At 38.3% G+C, this 7,998-nt stretch overlaps 1 pseudogene; it reads right to left on the reverse strand.

Moving 5' to 3' along the window:
- Window positions 1-7,345: 7,345 nt before the first annotated feature.
- LOC145508106 (small nucleolar RNA SNORA70) lies at window positions 7,346-7,555 on the reverse strand (annotated as a pseudogene).
- Window positions 7,556-7,998: the final 443 nt, after the last annotated feature.

Consider the following 7,998-nt stretch of genomic DNA (forward strand, 5'->3'; position numbering starts at 1 on the left):
AGGAACCCAGGTGAAAAGGGATGGACTTGTTATTACTGTGGAAAGGAGGGGCATCTAAAGCAAAGTTGCTCTCAGGTGTCTAAGCCACCCTTGGCTCCCCATCAGGTCTGAAAAGGATCACACCGGAGGAGAGACTGCCCCCAGAAGTGTAGGCCCCAGGGGTCGGACTCTCAGGACAATCATGACTGAAGGTGCCTGGGGGTCCCCACACAAGCTCCTGCCCTAATAACACCTGAGAAATCCCGGGTATTAATAACTGTGTGGGGGGGTCAATCAGTCAATTTTCTTTTGGACACTGGGGCAACTTTCTCTGTGCTCGCTGAAGCCCCTTGTCCACTTTCCTCCTGATCCACTACTATAATGGGTCTGTCTGGATGGGCCAAATGCTATTATTTCAGTCATCCTTTAAGCTACAACTGGGACTCTCTGCTGTTTTCTTGAGTTTCTGATCAGACTAGAGTCTCCCTCACCCTTCTTGGGAGGGATATATTGAGCAAGGTCCAGGCCTCTGTTTTCATGAATCTGGAGCCTGCTTTTTCTCTCTCATTAATTGAACAAAATGTAAATCCTAAACTGTGGGCTGATGGAAAACTGTGGGTTGAGCACAAGATGCTGTTCCTGTCGTTATCAAGCTCAAAGACCCTCACCTATTTCCACATCAAAAGCAGTACCCACTAAAGCCCAAGGTTAAGGAAGGGTTAAAACCCATCCTTGAAAATTTAAAGGAACAAGGTCTATTAATTCCCTGTAATAGTCCATACAACACTCCTATTTTGGGTATAAAAAAAGTCAAATGATAAATGGAGACTTGTTCAAGATATACAAATAATAAGTGCCTAATCCTTATACTTTATTGTCTGAAATTCCCACGTAGGCCAAATATTTCTCAGTAATTGATTTAAAGGATGCCTTCTATTCTGTACCATTGGCGAACGAAAGTCAATTTCTATTTGCCTTTGAAGACTCTACTCAGCCAGCTTCTCAGTTAACCTGGACAGTTTTGCTCCAGGAATTTCCTGACAGCCCCCACCTATTTGGGCAAAGTTTGTCACAGGATCTACAAAACTTTAATTGCTCTGAAGCAGTTGGTGCTACAGTATGTAGATGATATTCTGCTCTGTGCTGAGACAGAGGACGCTTGCTCACAAGCCTCAGAAGACTTCCTAAACATTTTGGCTGGCTGTGGTTATAAAGCATCAAGGGAAAAGGCTCTGCTTTGTCAACAATTTGTTAAATATCTGGGCCTAGTCATATCAGAAGGGACTAGAGCCATAGGCCCCGAGATAATTAAACCTATACTAAATCATCCCTTACCTATGACTTTAAGACAATTGAGAGGATTCTTGGGCATTACAGGCTACTGCCACATTTGGATGCCAGGTTATGGGGAACTTGCCCAGCTTTTAATGAGGGTTCAAACTGCCCCTTAAAAGAAGGGACTGTCTCTATGGCAGAGTGTTTTAGTACACAGATATTGTCATAGATCCTGAAGCCTTAGAGTTAACTATGTGACTGAGCTTTCAGCTTTTCAACAGACATTACGAGAACTCCGGGAGGAGATCCCTGATCTAACCTTTACAGTTGGTCTAACTGCTGGGTCTGCAGAGCAGACTCCCCCTACTCACCAATTGAAGACTTCCCATGGTGGGTTTCTCCAGTTCAAGGAAAGGACTTTTCTTCAACTCTGCGAATACCTTCTCCAGCAACAATTGTACGTGACACCTCATATTGATCTGATGACATCTAGCAATCCTAAGACGGACTGATGTAACTTTGGACATAATGTAACTTTTAATTTTGATCATGTTTTTAACTTGGTTTAATGACTATTTTGCCTTACATCTGTAACTGTATAACGGGGTTTGTTTCTAATGGTCTAAAAGGTTTTAAGTTACAAATGGTTGTCCAGGTTCCTACAAGTGTCACAGCCTCCTCCAACTATTACTTGGGGCCCCTGGATCAGATACCTTCAGTAGGAGGGTTAGGAGAATATGTTGCCCCAACAATTCAGGGACAATTCCTCTCAACAGCAGGAAGTAGTTATATTATGGCAACATAATTCTCCTAAAAGAAAAGGGAGGAATGAGAGAGTCAATTCCTAGGTAGGTTGATAAGAAGCCCAGAGTCCCTGAGGAGAGGAAAGGGGTCTGGGGCTCCCAAGGAGGAGAGAGGGGCTAGAGGCTCTCAAGGAGGAGAGAAGGACAAGCATTACTTTTCTACCTTGCTTTGTCTTAGTCAATATAACAGTGTATCTTGCTGGAAGATATGTTTCTCCTTAACAAGAACCTTCTGGCTAATCTGGCTATCTTAAAACTTGTATACTGTGGGAGTGGGCTTAGTAAGAACTTTCTATTGTTAGTTCTAATCTTGCTAATTTAAAATGTAAATTTTGGGAGTGGGTCTGGTACATATTGAGACATTCTTTTAATTTATTGTAATAACTAATTTAAAAAAAAGTGTATAACTCCCTTGCTAAGACTAGCGAGGGGGTCACTCTTTGTCCTCCTTCTGATGTCTGCGTCAGAAGATTTCCCTGTCCCTTTCATACTTTAATAAAACTCTGCTACACAAAAGCTCTTGAGTGATTAACCCTGGTCTCTGGTCCTGAAGCTAAATCTTTTTCTTTGGATATCACGAATCCAGCACTGCTCATCGTAAGGTATCAGTAGTGAAATGTTGATTCCCAATTTGCTGATGGTTAAGACTCAGAGCAAGGTGATACTTGAGTTATGACCCAGTGGAGGTAAGAAATTGAGCCATGAAGATAAGGTGGGGAAGGCTTGAGTTTAGTCAATACCAAGAGCAAACGCTCTCAGGTAGGGGTGAGCTTAGAGAACTTAAGAAATAACAAGGAGAGCAGTGTAAATGGCATGAAGTGAAGGACAGTAGTAAAAGGCACTCACAAGGTGATAGACAGTTGTATGTTTTGAAATATACACATAAATGGCTTAAACATATAAAACTGTTAAGCAGATTTGGTGCTCAACTGCAAACAGCACAGAGAATAATATATTTGTTCACTCAGGACCACTTTAAAGTCACTCATCAGCATTAGTTATGGTACCTCTGAAAGTCTTCGTTTCTCTTGCATATATCTTTCTACAAAATATCTAACTATATTTCCAAACATATGGTCCAAATAACGTAATTCCCAATATACATCCTGCTCATATCCCTTGAAATTACCACATACAGGCCCTGACAGCACACTCAACACAACCCACATGAAGTTCATTATCTTCCTTCCTACCCTATTCTCTTAGTTACTCAAATGAACATTGAAATAGAAAATCCTGTTTGTATAGTTGATTCTCCTGTCCTCTTTAATATCAAACTAAATTTGGGTAAATTAGATGTAACCATAAGTGCTGTTTGGGTCTGACTGTTTAAGGAGAACCAACTCAGTCTACATTCCTGCTAGTACTTCATCTTCTTGTAATGGGGGATAAATGAAGTTCTTGGACTGTGGTCTTAAGGTATCTGATGGAAACATGAAGATGGGAGCTTTGTACTAGGATGGTGAAATAAAAAGACAAAAAATGTGGTTCACTGATGATACTATAGAACTATGGTACTGTTTTGGACTGCCCACTTCTTAATTTTTCTATGTGAGTTTAAACAATACCTGTGTTTCATCTAGCAATTCTTATTCTGAATTGTTATGTTATGTTCATATGAACTGAATCCAGTTAACAGATACAACCATTCTTTTATTGGTCCATATTTAGAACCATCTTTCACTCTGCTTTAATTTGTTCTATCTAGCACTAGTAGTTAGCTGTGACATTCTATTTAGTTACCATTCAATATCTAAACAATTTCTTATCTAATTAACTGCCTTTCTCTCATTACTTACAATATAGAGGATTGAAAGCATTTTCTTAAGGGTGTCTGTAGTCAGATGGAAAAATAATTATCCCCACATATACATGTATTCCTTCTCCCTTTGTGTTCATTTTTTGCTGGTCATTTAATTTTATTATCATAACTTTCAAAGCTGCTCCAGTACTTGTGTTTCCATAAACAACATACTTGGCAGTATCACACTCCATTTGTCTCCATTCTCACTTTGAATCAATCATAGAGATACTTTTCATACCAGAAGCTGTCAGACACACATCTATATCTACTCTTGTCAATGCCTGAATTGCCCTTATTTTTTTATCAAAATATTAGCAAGATGGGATAATAGAAACTCACATGGGTGTAAAATAAAGCACACACAATTTGAAACCTTCAGTTAGGGACTTCTCAGTGGCTTAAACTTTGGAAATTTTCTTACTCTTTCTGAATATGAAATTGATACTTGGTAAATTGTCAGTAAATAACATCTTGCCAGTATTGGTTAAAAAAGTAAGTTAAAAATAATAGCCTAGGGTTGAATCCGTGATGGAGCAAGAGGGAAAAATTCTATCCCTCCACCTTAAATATATGTAGTACATGTAATATATATGGACACATATAATCATTGCTTTTAGATATTGGTCAATAGGCAATTGTCTGCTATGAAGGGAAATTGTCTTCTCAGAAAGGGAAAAGATATAACTGATGCTTGTTTCCAGGCACATTTCAGACAACTTGGCAAGTAAAGAGTACCAGGGAGTTCATCAACAACTTTTTCAGTTGAGACAGAATCTATGATCAGGAAATCTGAGGTGGCTGGAAATTTCCAGGCCTGCGAAAAGGCAAGAGGATACAAACAGTAAATGAGGCCCAGAAATCAACATAGTGGACTGCTCAGATCTCAGCCAAATACTAAAACATAGATTTGTGTGATGAAATTCCACAATATCAAGCACAGAGGAAAGAGGGGGCTGTAAACTTTAAAGTTCACACAACTTTACATAGGACTGGGAGCTTTAAGATCTTGCCAGCCATAGTGTTCCTCTGCCTTGATCACTTAAAGCACTTTGTATAAAAGTCAAAAGGAAAGACTTCAGTTGTAAGGTTAAATAATTGCTAGAGTAAAAGCTACTCTAGACCTATATAAAGAAAGCTGATGAACCAGACTTGAAAGTATCAAAGTGAACCATATGTAATTTAACAAATAGGGTTGGAAGAAAAGGATACCCTTTATAGAAAGAAACTTCAGCCAACTTTGGATTGGGAAGATCCCCTGGAGCAGGGAAAGGCTACCCACTCCAGTATTCTGGTCTGGAGAATTCCATGGACTGTATAGTTCATGGGGTCGCAAAGAGTCGGACACGACTGAGCAACTTTCACTTTTATAGAACTATCAGTTCAGTTCAGTTCAGTTCAGTTCAGTCGCTCAGTCATGTCTGACTTTTTGTGACCCCATGAACTGCAGCACGCCAGGCATCCTTGTCCATCAACAACTCCCGGAGTTTACCCAAACTCATGTCCATTGAGTCAGTGATGCCATCAAACCATCTCATCCTCTGTCGTCCCCTTCTCCCCCTGCCCTCAATCTTTCCCAGCATCAGGGTCTTTTCAAATGAGTCAGCTCTTCGCATCAGGTGGCCAAAGTGTTGGAGTTTCAGAACTAACTATATATAAGCATTAAAACTGTGAAAATACAGAAGCAGCAATAATACAATACAGGAGAAAAGTTCTACACAATTGGAGTGGGCAAAGATTTCTTAGTCGACAGTAAAAAGAAAAGTGAAAAACAAATTGTTAAAGTGACTTTATCAAAATTAAAACTTCTTAAAATTTTACCATCAAGAAAATGAAAAAGCAAGCTATAGGATGCAAGAAAAAATATTTCTTTCTTCCTTTTTTTCTGCAGTACCACTATATCTTGCAAATTATCTTACTGATTGCATTACAATCAACATTGTTTTAGTTTACTTTTTAAAAATCAGTATACTGAAGACCATCATGGTGACTATTTCTCTAGGGATAGATAAGATATCAATCGCAATGATATAAAACTAACACTTTTTTTAGGACAAAATTGCAAGCTTTTCTTTTAATGAAGATATTTAATACCAAATCGTTTGCCATTTGCATGGAAATTAGAATATGGTGGTTATAATGACTTATTAAATTGGCTACTAGACCACAATGAAGGAAAAAATCAATTAAAAAGCTTACATATCCTGTAGCATTTATTTGTATTATATCATTAACATATTTTCCTAGATTTAGCATTAATAATATTCTATTTTCTGTAGAGAGTCTATCCAAGTGAAATGAAAGGCTCTGAGTACATTTTATGCCATGCACAAAATATCTGTGTTTATTTCTACTATGTAGCTGATGGACCATAAAGCATGATGCCAGATATAAAAGGCCAGATATAAAACAGAGTTGGTAAAATGTATCACATCATTTTATAAATTAGGAAAGTGCTAAAATGATATGATATTTTAAAGATACCACAACAATTAAGCAAAATGACCCCACCAAGCCTTTGTTAGGTTTAACAATGCAGCCCCTCATAATTTAAACCACTCGTTTGACATTTAACACAAAACCCAGAGAAAATCCTCATTTTTATGGGAGAAGAAACATAACTAAAGTGCACCTTCCTTTCTTGCTTCAAAAATATCTGGTGAAGGAGAAATAGTACAGTCTTGGAAGTTCAACAAACCTAGTTTTAAATTTTTGAATTGCCCTGAACTGACTATAGAGGTCAGTAATTTCTCTGGACAAGAGCAAGAGTTGATATATCAATCCCAATAGGGTTGATCTGAGGATTTAAGATATGAGCCAGGCATATGATAAATATTTTCTCCAACTCTCCAAGATTGAAATATAGGAATTGAATATTCCAGCAGAAATAATTAGGGGTGGTAGCATGGTGTGCTACATGTGAAAGTGTGGGTTCTTTTCTCCCAGAAATAATTATGCCAATTTTGGCATATTTTTATTTTGCCATATGTTCATTTTTAGGCATTAAAGTAAAACTGAATGTACTTGTCATCAAATAATGAAGTGAAAGAAGATATTTGAGATAAAACAATAATTATTAATTTTTTTGACAGGAAAATAAGATTCATTGGTGGGCAAAATTAAGGAGCAAACAGCGCCAATGCTCTCATGAGTACAGGGCCAGCCATTTGTCCAGGGGACCACAATTAAAGATGCATCAGATGAGCTGATTTTCTGCCACCATGTTTCCAAATTCATCTGCATTAAACTTAGTAAATCCCCACTTCTTGGAAATGTGGACCTTCTGGCACCAAAGGAACTTGAACTTGGCTCTGCAGACTGCCTCAGTCATGCTCCTTACTCTTCATCTTGGTGCAGATATAGACATTACGACTTGGCCAGTGTGGACCCTGGCCACTGTGCCCTGGGGCTTTCCAAAAGCACCGCACATATCTGTCTGGAGCCTAGACAGGGGACAGCATGCCAGTCTTGAATGTCCACTGGAAAGAGTTGTCTCCAAGGTCCCTTATGGCTACCTGTACAAGCAATAGGCTGCATACACTACCAAGGATTAAGATATGAGCCTGATATATGATAAATATTTTATCCAACTCTCCAAGATTGAAATGTAGGAATTGAATATTCCAGTAGCTGTCTGCAGCTACTGCACACTGGGCCCTCATGGGGAAAAGAGCACAGTTGGCTTAACTGGTTGCAAAAATAGCTATTATTAGTAAAATTATACTCTCATTGCATTTTAAAAACTTCTCATGAATAGAAGAAAGGGAGACACATAGCTTTACTTGCATAATATTTCATATCTTATAGATCAACTGCATATATTGTTTTATATACTGCTTTTGATATATCTCATATTATCCCTACTTGCTTTTTTCTGTTTTCCAGATACTAACTTCATTTTGAGAGAGGCTTAACACAGGAATAATAGACTCAATATTCTTCTACCAAATCCATAGTCACTGTATTAGTTTCTCAGAGCTCCTATAACAAATCACCAAAAAAAGAGTGGTTTAAAACAACAGAACTTTTCTCTCTCAGTTCTGGATGCCAGAAATACAAAAGCCAATTAATGGTAGAATTACACTCCCTCTGTGGCCTCCTCTCCTAGAGGAGATTCCTTTTTGCCTCTTTCCAGCTTCT

The sequence above is a fragment of the Giraffa tippelskirchi genome, chromosome 5, assembly GCF_054371585.1.
Source record: "Giraffa tippelskirchi isolate mGirTip1 chromosome 5, T2T-mGirTip1v1.2.pri, whole genome shotgun sequence".
Classification (NCBI taxonomy): Eukaryota; Metazoa; Chordata; class Mammalia; order Artiodactyla; family Giraffidae; genus Giraffa; species Giraffa tippelskirchi.